General features: G+C 47.2%; 1 protein-coding gene across 6 annotated transcripts in view; it reads right to left on the bottom strand.

Annotated features, from left to right (window-relative positions):
- The window catches only part of Tmcc3 (transmembrane and coiled-coil domain family 3), a 255924-nt gene that overhangs the window by 38468 nt on the left and 202218 nt on the right, over positions 1-15238 (bottom strand). Inside the window, exon 1 of one of the 6 annotated variants that reach the window (XM_050145607.1) lies at positions 3358-3496. The exons of the other annotated variants lie outside the window; for them this stretch is intronic. The gene's annotated coding sequence lies outside the window, so the exon portion shown is untranslated. Of the gene's footprint in view, positions 1-3357; positions 3497-15238 lie in introns of those variants that run through there. 6 annotated transcript variants of the gene reach the window in all.

Consider the following 15238-nt stretch of genomic DNA (forward strand, 5'->3'; position numbering starts at 1 on the left):
AGTGGACATACACACATAAGATCATACATGGAGTGGACATACACACATAAGATCATACATAGAGTGGACATACACACATAAGATCATACATAGAGTGGACATACACACATAAGATCATACATGGAGTGGGCATACACACATAAGATCATACATAGAGTGGACATACACACATAAGATCATACGGACACACCTGCATAGTGGAATAACGTGGGACTAGAGATGTGCTAATTTAATAGATTAAGTGTGAGATAAAGCAGGTTAGAGAACACATCCAGGTACTCATTAAGCTGAGGCTGGAGCATCATCAGTTTGAGGCAGCCTGGGCTACACAGTGAGAGTCTGGCCACTACAGCTACCTAGTGAAATCCTTCCAAGACAAAAACACAGCTCCCCAACCCAAACAAACAAAACTCAAACAGGCAAACAAGAACATCTCCCGAGTGAAGCTCCACCAAGGTCAGATGCCAGCTCCCTGTGTATAAATCTATCGGTGGTAAAAATGATGAGATAGAGTGGGATAATGATTAACGTGAGTCTCTAGAGAGAGCTGGCACCTTAGGGCTGGGGGGGGGGGCTGTGAAACCGTCACGCCGTCAAGGAGAGTCACAGGGCATGCCTGTGACTGGCACTGGTTCCTAGGCATGTCACCTTCTTTTCCCTTAATGCACTATCTCTGCTGCATAATATTTCATACCTTACAGTCATTTAAAAACTATGGAATGAAGTACTAAGCACGTATGAAGTAATAGAGCGGACAGGGCCTTTTCCAACCCCTATGTTCTGTCCCTAGAACTTTACTTTTATTTTTTAAAGTTTTCTTTCTTTCTTTTTTATTTTTTTGAGACAGAGTCTTATAAACGGAGATTGCACTTTCATTCCCTGGCCACCCCAGACCTGAATAATAATACAGAAATTATATTAATTACAACACTGTCTGGCCGATGGTTCAGATGTACTTCTAGCTAGCTCTTACATCTTAAATTAACCCATTTCTATCATTTTATATTTTACCCCGAGGCTCGTGGTTTGTTACCTCTTGTTCCCTGGGCAGCTGCACAGCAGCAGCTGCCTGACTCAGCCTTCTTTCCTCCTCTATCTCTGCTTGGATTTCCCGCCTTGTTCTATTCTGCTCTGCCATAGGCCAAGGCATCTTCTTTATTAACCAATGGTAATAAAACATATTCACAGCATACAGAGGGGGATCCCACATCAGGGTCTCATTATGTAGCTCTGGATGGCCTACATAGAGCTCACTATATAAGCCAGTCTGGGCTTGAACCCACATAGACCCACATTCCTCTGCCTCCCAAGTGCTGGAATTGAAGGTGTGCCACTATAGCCACCTCTTAGCATTTAAAAAAAAATCACAAGTAAAAACAGTTTTCATTGTATCTCGCATTGTGTAACATAAGACATTTTCATACAAGTACGATATAGATCCCCTGCTGTGCATATTCCCTCCATGGCCCCTCCTACTTTATTCCTGGTTTTACTTCTGTACCATACATACATACATACATACATACATACATACATACATACATGATTTTACATATCTACATAAAATCCAGAAACCATAAGTAAGAAAGCATGGAAAGTGTCTGTCTAAGATGGGCTTGATTCACTTACTATGATTATCTCTAATATGACTTAACCTCTGTGTAATATTAAAATTGAAATGGTGACCTGGATTTAAAGGCCCTTAGGCCACTCTGCATTTGGTCCTGACCGGATCACACGCAGGCAAGTAAAGGGCACGGTCAGAAGAAAGATCCTGGCCATGGGAAAGGCTAACCCCGATAGCATAACTAACCCACCAACCCCCATACTGGTTAGAAGAAATAAAGGGGTTGTAAAGGTGGAAGGGGTGCAACATGGACAGGACACCCCCAGAATGGTCTGCTCACCAATCAATGGCTTCACAAGGCTACACTGTATCTTTGTGGAAAGTCCAGGCCAATCAATGGCTTCACAAGGCTACACTGTATCTTTGTGGATAGTCCAGGCCAATCAATGGCTTCACAAGGCTACACTGTATCTTTGTGGATGGTCCAGGCTGAAGGTTGTGGGGTGGGGTGGGGTGGCAGTTGAAACTGTTTCATAAGCAGCATGATCTAAGAGGCACTTTCTCTTTCATTCCAACTGACACCACGCATGCAGATGGCGGCTAACTGTGCCCGTCGCAATGCTGAGGCGATGGGATACATTGCTGGAACCATCAGATCCTTTAATGTCCGAGATTTAAGGAGCCAACATCTCTAACTTTTCCCTCCCTCCTACAATCCCAGTTCTTGCAGTTTTGAAAGACCAGAGAATAGCTACTAAGAACATACCCTTTTAAAAGACGTTCTACTTAAACCTTTGATGAAGAGCCCACCAGAAAAAAAAGACTGTAGTTAAATGTAGTGAAATATTTTAATACTGCCAGACAGTGGTGGCACAGGCTTTTAATCCCAGCACTGAGGAGGCAGAGGCAGGCTCTAAATTCCAAGACAGCCTAGTTACAAAGCAGAGTTCAAGGACAGCCAGGGCTACACAGAGAAACCCTGTCTCTAAACAAATAAACAAACAAACAAAAAAGAAAATAAAAAGATATTTTAATATCTAACGAATAAAAGAAACACCACTTTTTAAAGTCTTCCACAACAGCCACACACAGCCACATAAATACTGATTTCCTGTAACAGCAGCAGTTCCAGGGTAGGATGCTCACATCCTAGATCCTGCATCTCTGCGGAGGGCCCCATATCACAACACACCACATCTAACCACGGAAGTCCCAGGATGGGCGAGGGAGCCGGGATTCAAAGGCACGCTGCACCCACCCACCCCAGTCTGCTTCCTCTCTCTCCCCACTCATAGGGCAGTGTCCCCCACACCCTTCTTGCCTGTGGTGACTTGAGGTGTCACCAAGACAGTTATATGGAAGTTCAAGCTTCCAGGGAAAGTGGAATGAAGGTGGCCACTGGGGTTGTCAAAGCAGGAAGTTCGATGCCAGCTCTGAGGCTCTGAGCCTGTCAGACCCACAGGCAAGAGGGGAGTAGGGAGGGGGGGCACTGATTTTTCTTTTTACTGGAGTTCCCACACTCCACCCCTGGCATGTTACTCCCCTTAAACACACTCACTGAACTTACGCTTCTAAAAGGAAAGAACAGTGCATGAATTGGGCAATTCACTAGGAGTTCGGGTGTTTAAATGCCTAGAAACCCACTTGGGAAATTAGAGAGGGATTTGAGAAAGCCCAAAGACAACTAGTTAGAACAAAGAAATTTGTATTTCTCCCAAGCATCTGGCAGGTTATTAATTACAAAGGGCCCAGCAATACATATTTACACACAGGGGCTGTAAAAGACTCACCAACTCCAGAATAAACCACGGTGGAGGCTCTCACCATCCTGCCCACGGCAGCCGGCCGACTGTGTGCAGGCAGGCTGATACTCTCCACGGCACCTGGGGCTGACTCACCCTGGACTTTGGAGGAGATCAACTCGCACTATCTCTGGATATTCCCTTGTTTGTCTCGGGGGAAACTCCACGCCCTGTGCTGTGCCCAGAACAACTGTCAGCAATAATGGGATGCATTCAGCTATACAAATGGGCTCTTTGTGCTGAGGGCCGAGCCATCGCACTCTGTCTCTGCAGGGAGGCCCACCAGGGCAGATGCAGGCTGTGGCACAACTCTGGGAGTGCAGGACGGTTCACACTCAGCCTGGCTGCCACACCTATGTGCCCGCACGAGCAAGACCTCAGTTTAACAAATCCAAGTAGCAGAATGAACACACACAGACATACACACACACACACACACACACACACACACACACACACACACACACAGAGTCAGTTGTGAAGCGGTCACTCAGCCAAGAGGGAGGGAAAAAGTGGAACTGGTGTGGAGGCCACATGAGGAGTCAGGAGACCCCTTCCTCTGTTGACTTTTTTCCCAAGACAGATGCTCCGGATGCCTTGAGTGACAGGCACACCTGGAGAAGCAAAGGGGTACAGCACACTTCTTGTCTAGTGGCCAGAGAGGAAGAGACAGGTATACTTGGTGCTAAGGGAGCCTCAGGGAAGAGGTGCCAAAGGGGGAAGGAGCTGGGCTTCTTGTCTTCCTACATCAGAAAGGCAGATTGGGTCCTCCAAAGTTGCTTGTCAAGAAATAGAAGTTTGGAGAAAGCATGGTCCAAGAAACAGAAATGGCGGAAGGATGGAGGCCATAGCCCCCATACGGATCAGACCCTGTATGTTCCCACTTAAATCAAGCTGAGCCCAGCTGCCAGACCCCTGGCAGCCTACAAACCCTTGGAATCAAGATGGAAAATGCTTGGTGGTTTTTAGAAATGAAATGAAAGCCCACATTGGTACAGAAGACTGGAGGCTGGGGTGGTCAAAATGAGATGATAGTACCCTGGCTCCAGGGGACAGCATTAGCATCTATGAAGAGATGGCAGAATCTGAGTAGCTGAGTGTGTGTGTGTGTGGGGGGGCGGAGGTAGAGAGGCAGAGGCGGGACAAAATCATTCCTGTTTCCAGTCCCTTGGCGGCTTAAGATCATCCGTACATACAGTAGGCTAGTGGAGCGTGAGCTGGAGGGTGCGGCATCAGACGTGAACTTGAGGGTCCCTAGACACTTAAGCACGGGTGTCACGGTGAGTGCTAGAGACGGGAGCCAGCAGGAACAGTACCTGAGCCCCTTACTCCGAGGATGGGCATAGAGTTCAAGGGTCAGCCTTAACCACTCAAGCGGAGCCCCAGCTCTGCCTCTTGTAACTACGAGACCCTGGGCAAGTGAATTAACCTTTTTGAGATTCTGCTTTGGCGTAAGGAAATTTCTCTCGGGATTTAACGAGCTCAGGAAAGGACTTAATGACACAGCAGACGGAAGACATCTCATATTTCCCCACTGCCCTTTTGTGACCACACAGTGCTTTGTTTTATAATTTGAGTTCTTAACCCACGCGGCAGGTTACAAGCTCTCCTGCTGCAGGTCACCCATCTTTAAATCCCTTTTGACCTTCCTTGTATGCGCGGATTCTCAAATATTTGAATTGCCACAAGTCATAAGGAAAGCTCGGGCCAGGATGGTCCAAGGGAGCCGGGAGTTTCCTGCCCTTAACGTTAAATAACGAAGGCAAAGATCCCAAAATTGCTGTGCGGTTTCAGAGGTATTGATCTAACTGTTTGGGGGTGGGGAGAAAAGGGCACTGGGGTTTAGAGAAGAGAATTTTGCCGGTATAATAAAGTCTAGTGTAATATTTAGGAAGACTCATGTTACCGTCTCTTTCTGTCTTAGTTCAAATCAAGGTCTAAAACGCGCTAAATAATAAATGTCGGCAAATAGGTCTCACCTCAAGCAAATGTTAAGTCAATAGAACACTCACTCTATAAGAAATGCATGCTTTTTGGAGGAGGTCAGGGTTATTCAGCTAATTTTCAATACGAATTTAATTTTTAATGCAAACAAACACATTTAAACTATTGATGGCCCTTGCTCTGACACAGGAGGTCTGACGTACAAATTTTAAACTTTACGGTAGTACGGAAGAAAGGTACGTTCAGTAGAGACCGTGTCTCCAAATTTCAAATCCTTTCCTGGGCCAGTGACGCAGGGTTTGAGATGCCCTTGTGATGGCAGGCAATGGCAGAGCCCGTCAGCCGTGTGTCCACGAGAGCAAGCGGGAGCACCTCTGTGCAGTGGGCTGTGTTGCTCCACTCGGGCAAGATGCAGTAAACACATTTTCACAGGATGGCCCTTTCAACTCGAGTGCATCAGGATGAAAGCCCACCAGAAGCCATAGCAGCTGGACGCTGAAACAACAACAAACAAGTCCACCAGCAGGCTGGGCGGTGGTGGCGCACACCTTTAATCCCAGCACTTGGGAGGCAGAGGCAAGCAGATCTCTGTGAGTTCAAGGCCAGCCTAGTCTACAGAGTGAGCTCCAGGACAGGCTCCAAAGCTACAGAGAAACCCAAAAAACAAAAGAACAAAAAACAAAACAGCAACAACAACAAAACCAAGTCCACCATCAGTATATGCAAATTCAGTTCCACAAAACAAGGCTAAGGCCTCTGTGAACTCTATGACCTCAAGCCCTCAGCAAATTCATGTAGCTACCAGCTTCAAGGTTGTTTTCTCTCCCTCAGAACACTGCAGGGAAAGACTCAATTCCCTTTTTCACCAAGAGCTCACTTCATTCTTTGAAGCCAGGGGGTCTTTTGGTGAAGCCTCAGGGCACAGAGAGGGACAGGCAGCTGTTTGCCTGCCTCGGAGCAACCAAACTGGGGGATCAGGCTCGAGGTAAAAGATGGCACCAGCGCCGGGCATACACCTTTAATCCCAGCACTCAGAAAGCAGAGGCAGACGAATCTCTGTGAGTCCAAGGCCAGCCTGGTCTACACAGCAAGTTCCAAGACAGTCAACCCTACACAAAGAAAGACCCAGTCTCAAAAATCAAATCAAATCAAATCAAAGCAATCAATCAATCAATCAAACAAACAAAGAAACAAAGATGGCCCAGCTTTGGGAGGACAATGATTTGTACCTATTCTTGGCCCAAACACTTTTACTTAATAATTTATCCATTTATTTGGGCAGTTGGGGGTGGGAGAGCGGGTGTGTGTGTGGGGGGGGGTGTTGGAAGCTGTAGCTTGGTAGCTCAGTACCTTTCTAACATATACAAGCCCTGGGTCTCATCTTCGACACACACACAAGATTGTTTTAAGCACATGAGGCTACAGAAAAAAAGGACAGAGATTTGAAATATAATATTATAAGTTCAAACACACACAGGAAAAACAAGAACCCGCCACATCCCGGAAAGAACTCGAACAGTGTGTATGTCATGGAGAACTGGTCAGATAACAATGCATTTGCACAGAGCCTGTGTCTATGAAGATGCACAGCAAATATAACCTCACTATCCCGGGGGGGGGGGGGTGGGGTAGGGGTGTGGGACGGAAGGGAGCAGAGCCTTTAGTTTTCACCTTTAGACCTTTGGTACTATGGAATTTATTGTTTCCAATAAACTTTCATTTAAAAATAATCTTTATTTTTATTTTATGTATATGGATGTTTTGCCCCCATGTGTTTGTGCACCACTTGCATGCAGTGCCCAGGGAGGCCAGAAGAGGGCGCCAGATCCTTTGGAACTGGAGTGACAGGTGGTTGTGAGACACCATGCAGGTGCTGGGAATTAAACCGGGGCCCATCTGGAAGAGCAGCCCGGTGCTCTTAGCCTCTGAGCCATCTCTCAACCCTCTTAACTTACACTTTTTCAGTTAAGCTCATAAGGGGAAAGATGAGCCTTTAGAATTCAGGCTTATTCAGATACTAAACTGAGTACTTCACTTAAGGCTCAGCAGGACACACAAAACCCAGGCACAAACAGAGCGCAGAGGACACACACTGAAATGTGTTTGCTTTAGCTGTCAATGATGTAACCAGTAAACTCGGATTCTTAGGAGACCCAGCTGCCCTCTGAGGACCCTGGTTCGGTTACGAGTACTTCCACAATTTAAGAGGCTGCAGTGGGTCTTTACGCTAACCATGAGTGTCTGAACTTGAAGTTAGTTTTACTCAGGAGGTCTGCTGGGTGGCGGTGTGGGCAAATGGGATGGGCCTCTCATTAACTCCCCCCCTCGGAGGTCCTTAGAGAGGTGGGGGCAGGCGCGGAGAAGGGAGAGCTGAGTATGGGAAAGGAAGTGGGGCCCTGTTTCTGTGCGTGGCCGCCATCGCCTAATCGTGGCCAATGGGAATCTGCCCCTAACAGCTTCCCTTCTCCCGCCAGCACCACCCTGGTTTTGATTCCACTATGGTTTGACATCACTGAGCAGCAATTCTAGAACGTCCACTCCTAAGATCCCCTGGGGCCGGTCCACCCCTTGCCCCACCCCCAGGCAGTGAATCAGAATTTCTGATAGGTTCTGTGTCTTCAGATGGAGCCCAGGTTGCTCTGCACAGGGAAGTCTGGGAAGCATCAATTCAGGTCAGACTCATTGTGAGAAAGGAAACCAGGCCCGACTGAGTTACATAATTTCCCCAAGGACTGATTAAGGCTGGGAGACCCGGGGCCTGGTGAGCTAATTCTTTTCTCACAGACCAATACTACCTGCCCCGTGTCATCACCAGGGCCCGAGTATCTGTGAAGTTTGAGTCACCATGAGGCTGCTGTGGGGGCGTGCCTGACGAAGCCTGTGTTCAGGGTGCAGGTCAGAACGTGCTTCACGGCTGAGAGACTGGGTGACGCTGCCCGCCTTGAACCCGCCCCTCCCATTTCTTTCACTTTCAGTATCAGCACGGGGTGGGGGTGGTAGGGCTGGGGGGGGATGGGCACCAGCAACCTGGCAAAGTGCACCAAGGTGAGGCGCGCGGGCTGACTCACCCCCGGAGTCACCCGTTTCCTCGGTGAGCCCCGAGTGCTGTCAGCCCAAAGGCTCTAATCGCCACACTCCGGTGCTAGCAGCTGCCAGCCCCTCGTGGTGCAGAGAAAAATGAAGGCGACTCCCGGGCAGACTCTAGGCCCTGGGCCTGGGATGGGCATTTTTAACGGAGGAACGAGGATGAGCTCCGCCCCGCCCCCACCCCCAGTTTGGAAATCACAGAGCAAGCTTTGACTCGAGGAGAGCTGGATCCACTTGTAATTGCCTCTAATGGGCCCTCCCACACGGCCGCACAGTTTACAGCTGTAAGACAGTTCCAAAAGGAGCGCTGCAGATTCCCTTTTCTACCTTTAAAGCCAGAATCCTTTCTGGGGAGGCTCTTCACGGAACTGTTTTGATTTTTCTATTCTTAATATATCAAGAGATTCAAAAAATAAGATGAATGAATGAATGAACGAGAATGCAAAGATGAAAATGAGTTTTACAGAAAGGGCCCTCATCTCTGAGACCTTGGTGGCAACCCGGTGGGATTCATGTCTGTAACAGAGACCGCATGGAGAAACCTCTTCCATCCCTGGGCATATGGTCCTGGAGACACATGCCATTTCTTTGGTCATCTTCCATGTCCTGATTTTCATCTTTCTTGGCAAGCTCGGCTCTCTTTTAATAAAGTCACAACCCTTTGTTGCCATGGAACCCAATCAGACATGGAGCCTGTTACTATGACTTCCTTGCAGGGCTAAAAAAAGACCCAGTGACCAAAAGACTAGAGTTTTCTTTAAAGAAAATAAAAATCAAGGCAAAGAGGCTACAGAAAGGGCCTGACACATTCGTGTACACTGACACTTGAGTTTCATATAGGGTTGTCTGAATTCTTAGGCCAAAGCTTGTCAACATTTTATTTTAAAACATTAGGCTGGGACTTAGCAAAGCTGATTTTTTTAAACAAATAAATACCTGGCAAAGAGGATACAACTGTTCTTAGGACTCTTCCATTTTCCCTTCTTCTAGGTGAGCTTTCTTAAGGCTGAATCGCTGTTTAGCAAACAGGTGTCAATCACAGCTACCAAATTGCAATATCCATTTCCACCAGTACTAGGCTTTGCCAAGAGCTCACTGTTTCTCTGCAGAGGGAAGATATCTAAACAATACCGTGAATCCTGTGTCCCGCCATACCTGGAGCTGGAATGACTTGGTAGAGAAAAGTATCAGACGCTAACAGCAGAGCTATGTAAGGAAAGAGAAGGGGCATCTTCTGGGTGCCTGCTATGAGCTGGGCATCTCCCATCTCACTGTGGGACTGGGCACTGCCACCAAGGTTCCAGGAGCCACAAGCAGCTTGCTCAAGCTGCCATGCAGTACCGGATGGAGCCTGACTCCAAGTTGGTCATTCATTCCAACTTTCTGTCTGGCTCTGAATGCTGAGTGTTTGTTCAGGCACTTGTTCTTTAGGAGGGGATTCACGGTATTGTTCAGCGTTTCTCCGATGAGGGCATGGGTTCTGTCTTGACTTCCAGCTGGCTCCGGCAGTGAGATGTTTGAATCTTACTATCATACCCACAAAGCAGCAGGCACCCCTTGGGAAAACCAGGAGCAAATATCCTGTCCGCTTGTCTAGGATGACACGGGATGGGCATTCGTACTAGGTGTACTGGGCTAGCCGCTGCCCTCAAAGCTTCCAGTCCTGAACCCCGGGGTGGGAAGGCCCACGGAGCTCCAGGTGCCTGCTCTCGTGTGGTATCAGGAGAATAGAAGACAAGTGATTAAACTTACAACAGTTATTCCGACCTGGACAAAGAGCTTCAAGATGTGGCTGGAAGTAATAAAGGGGAGCAAGGGTGCTAATTGTAACCCCAGATTGTTAATTGCATAGCCTCCAAGTCAAGGCTATTTTACCTAGTAACATGTAAGGTGAATACAGCAACAACTTTCAGGGAAAATTTTTAATTCAAAACAGAATTGCCACTCCATACCGCTCATCAGACAAAAGTGACTGACTGGGAAACATGGAATTCACATACAGTCCTGGTGGAAATGTACGTGGGTGTGCATTCTGGAAAACCCTGGAAGGCCCACAAAAGGCTAAACCCTGCATTCCCATAAGACCTGGCAATTCCACTCCTAGTTATAGACCCAAGGGTAAAGAGTAGAGAAGTTCACTGACACTTGCTGGCCAAGTGTTCACGGAGCATTATCCCAATGATGGTAAAATGTGATCGGAAACTCTCAGAATATTATTCATCCAAACAGGCAGCAATGACCTGGTTCATGTTACAACGTAGATGAGCCTTGAAAACATCTTTATACTACAGAATATAAAGGTCACAAAATCTATGATTTCACTTTGGGAAAGCGTACAGAACAGGCAAATCCTAGAGACAGGAAGTAGGCTGTCGGCTTGCTGCCAGCTGCCAGGGCTGGGGGTTTTGAGGAGGGAGGGAGGATGGCTACTGGTTATCTTTTTGGGGTGATACAAATTTTCTAAAATTGATGGTATGGTGACTGCCTAGCTTCTTTATGAACATATTAAAGCCCATTCAATTATACACTGTGACTGGGAGTGTTGTATAGTACCGTAATTATACATATATTAAAGCTTTTCAAAACATAAAATTACTAATTTATTAAAAATTTTCATTGTCCGACAACAACTAACCCAATTCATGAGACACAGGAGTGGGGCTGCTTAGCTTTGTGGAATTGTTATAAAGACTGGATTTGAACTCAGATCTGAAGTCTAAGACGCATCCCCCTCCCTCCTCCTCTCTCAACGAATCCAAGATTAGACATTTATTTTAAATTTTGTTGACTTGTGTGTGTATGCGTGCATATGTACGTATGCATGCATGCGTGTGTACGTAGGTATATGTATGTGTGTATATGTATGTATGCATGCATGTGTGTGTACATTGTATATGTATGTATGTTTATGTGTGTAAGTATTGGCTGGTGGGTGTGCTCTCCACAGCACATAAGTGGAAATCACGGGACGACTTTCAGAAGTCAGTTCTCTCCTTCCACTCTGGAATCTGGCTTCTGGGAATCAAACTCGGTCATCAGGATTATCAGCAAGCACCTTTAAAAAATCCATCTCATCAGGAGTAAGCTGCTTTCTAATTTCCATACTCGTATGTTGCAAACCGGAGCCATCCATGAACATATCCCTGGGGTTCATGAATCTACAACAGCAAATCAAAATGCTGTATTTGCTCAGATGGTGAATCATACAGCTGCAATGGAGCGGCCACAGAGAGACGTCTGCCAACCAAGAACCGCCCGGCTATCGGTGTTGCTTCCATGTCTGCCTGTAGTGGGGCCAGGTACTGGTATGCCTTTAGTTCACTGGGTCAGCGAGCAAAGGTTGGTTTGCATATACCAGGGAACCCAGTTCGTCCCTAGAATCCACACAGAGGGGGAAGAAGAGAACTGACCCCACAACGTTGTCCTCTGCCCTCTTCCACAAATGTCCTATGGTACAAACACCTCCCCAGTCCACAAATCCTGCACACACAATAATAAAAAATAATGAAAACAAGGCACCACTGTAGTTGGCCATATCTGTTTCCTAAAGCTGCTCTGAAGTTCCACAAACTCTGTGGTTTAAGTCAGCAGAAATTCCTTGCTCACAGCGCTGGAGGCTTGGCCCAAGATCAAAGAAGAGAGAAGGCTGAGCGCCTCTGAAGACGTCAGACACTGATTCCTCTCTTCGTGGCTGTCTGAGGCATGCACTCCTTGGCTGGTAAGTAGACTCACTGTCCAAACCCTTGGTCTTCACGGCCTGGTCTCTGTGCCATGTCCCTGGGTGCGTGCCTGACACTATGTCCAAATGACGCTTTTCACAAGGACATCAGTACTACTGGGTTCCACTCTATTCTGCAAATCTACTTTTAACTCAGCTACTCTACAAAGACTTGGCATCCAAATAAGGTCCCGTTGTGAGACACTGGAGGTCTGGATGTCAACAGATGTCCTGGGGAACTCTCAACCTATAAAGCCAGCTCTAACTATAAAGGACACAGCCACTCCCATGAAATCAAAACTGTCTCGATAAACCTGTCACAGGCAGAGATTTTCTGACAGAGGAAAGCTATGCGAGGATTGAGCCTTTCTGCCGATCCAATGGGTAGAGGAAGCGTTTAACTGTAGCAGCAGGGGCTGGAGAGAAGGGTCAGCCTCTAACAGCATGTGCCGTTCTTCCAGAGGACATAGGTTCGATTCCTAGAACCCATGCTCAGGTCTTACAGCTGGCTCTAACTGCAGGTGCCAGGGATCGGATGCCCTCTTCGGACCTCTGTGGCCACTGCTTTCACATGCAACCCAACACACACCCATAAATAAAAATAAACCATAAAAACATAAAAGTAAATAAACTTAGTAGACAACAGGGTGGTGACCGCCTTGTGAACACTGACCTGTGGATCACCAGGTTGCGATTACTGCCGTGTGTATTTAATTTGCTTGAAAAATCACACCACCACCAACAATAAAAAGGAGGGAAATTTTCCTTAGAACATTAAAGAAACCTGCTTTAACAACAAGAAACCCACTTATTCTTCAAGCAGACCTAAGCAAAAATACCAATTAGCATCTCTGAACAAATATTTTCGACGAGCCAAAAGCAGAGAGAAGATAAGATTTAAAATATGGAAATCAGGGCACACGCCTTCCCTAATTAGACGTATTTAAATCAAAACCAGAGCCAAGGCCTTAACTAATTGTTTGGTGTACTTAAACACGGAGCTCTGGAAAGACAGACCTTGCTGGCTTGTTGGAAGGTGTGAACTCAATATTATATTAATATCTGTGTGTGAAACTCTCAATGTATGTCTCCCTTTCTTCCTCGCTCTCCCCCGTTTTCGATGCCCTGCACATCCACTTTGCAGTGGAAACAGCAATCCTGGGTTGGGGGAGATTAAACCACAAGTTAAAAGGGTATGACGGCTCAGGAGAGGCTGGCCCAGGTCGGGTGGAAGGGCACACGCGCCAGCTGTGAGTTGAGAAAGGGAGTCGAGGAAGAGCCCTGAGCATCAGCATACACAAGACTCCAACATGCTCATGAGGAAATAGCTGTCTCTTACCCCGAGGAATTGGATGCTCAAGATGGGCTAAGATGGTTTCACAGAGTTGTAAGAGGACAGTGTCTCCTAAGCCCTGGCCTCGCACTATCCCTCGGTTTACCAGGCAGGAGCCCTGTATACTGGCTCTAGCCTCGGCTGGATTTAGCACTGACCATTCACCAACTCCTCGGCTGTCATTCGAAGTCACTATAGCCACGCCCTACGGGTCTCCCTGGGTTCGCAACTCTGCAACCCAGCAGCCAAGGCTGTGCCTGCAAAATACCAAGTCAGGAATTGGCTTCCCCACAACTTCTCGGGTCCCAAGAGTCTCTGGTCAACTCACTGCCCACCTGGCTCCAGCCATGATGCCCTCTAGTGTGCCTGGAACACAGCAGATGCCTGTGTCTGAGCTTCTGCACTCACTGCTCCCTATCCGGGGATGCTCTTCCTGCATGGCACCTCCATGGGTCTCAGCTACAAAAAGCTTTCCTGGGGTCTCTGATTTTTAATTGCTCCTCTCTAGCCCCACCTGGGCCTCCCCATCTTCTATTTATTATTATTATTGTTGTGTTTTTCAAGACAAGGTTTCTCTGTATAACCACCCTGGCTGTCCTAGAACTCATTCTGTAGACCAGGCTGACCTCAAACTCACAGAGATCCGCCTGCCTCTGTCTCCCAAGTACTGGGATTAAAGGCGTGTGACACCATGGCATAGCTTACTTTTTAATATATTACTACCACTGAACATGAATGGGTTTCACCTGTGGGTCTGGTTTGCTTGCCTCAGCCCACTGGAACAAACACCAGATTACAGTGGGGTCTTTGTTTTATCACTTAAGGATCCCTAGAACATCACAGGGGACTGACACACATTGGGGACATTATGAATGAAGCTCCAAAGATGACAATCCATTCACGTACTATATGAAAGAACTCGAGCCTGTCACCTCCATTTATTATTCTCCTGATTTGGAGGCAGGGGATGACCAGGAGACAAACAGGCAACAGGGAGCAGGAAGGAGCCAGCTTAAGGGGTTCAAAGGAATTCATCCTTCAACTCAGCGCCATAAAAGACACCCTTCTGTGTCACATGTTGGGGACACATGGCTACCACCCATCTCAACATCCCTGCCAAGGACACACTCTCTGTCTTCTCTTCTAATAGGGCCAAGAATCCCAGAACAAGAAAGCTCCAGGCATGGGTTTGGGGAGGGAACTCCATACGCTAAGACTCCAGGGGAGGAAAAGAACAGCTTGGTAGTGCCTTCTGTCTCTCTCCTTCTTTCCTGGTGGGTATTAGAACATGACTATATGTCTTCACTACATTTTTATCGTTACAAAGAGACACTACAGCCAAGGGAACTTGGAGAAGAGTCTATTGGGGGTGTATAGTTCCAGAAGGTTAGACTCTATGACCATGGTAGCGGGGATCATGGCCGCAGGCAGACAGGCATAGCACTGGAGCAGTAGCTGAGAGCTACATCTGGATCTGCAAATTGGAGGCAAAGGAGAGAGACTGGGTCTGGCATGGGATTGTGAAACATCAAAGACCACCCTAGCGACACACCTCCTCCAACAAGGCCACACCCACCAATTCTTCTCACACAGTTTCACCAACTGGGGACCAAGGATCCCAATACATGAGTCTATGGGGGCCACTCTCATTAAAACCACCACACTGCATAATAATTGGACAGATTAATGTATTTTGCCATGTCATATCCATACACATATATCATACTTTTTTTTTGCTTTCTTTTATTTATTCTGTGTGTCTTTTACATCATGCATCTTGATCCCAT

The sequence above is a fragment of the Alexandromys fortis genome, unplaced genomic scaffold (genome assembly GCF_014885135.2).
Source record: "Alexandromys fortis isolate MF-2015 unplaced genomic scaffold, M_Fortis_MF-2015_v1.1 scaffold_50, whole genome shotgun sequence".
Taxonomy (NCBI): Eukaryota; Metazoa; Chordata; class Mammalia; order Rodentia; family Cricetidae; genus Alexandromys; species Alexandromys fortis.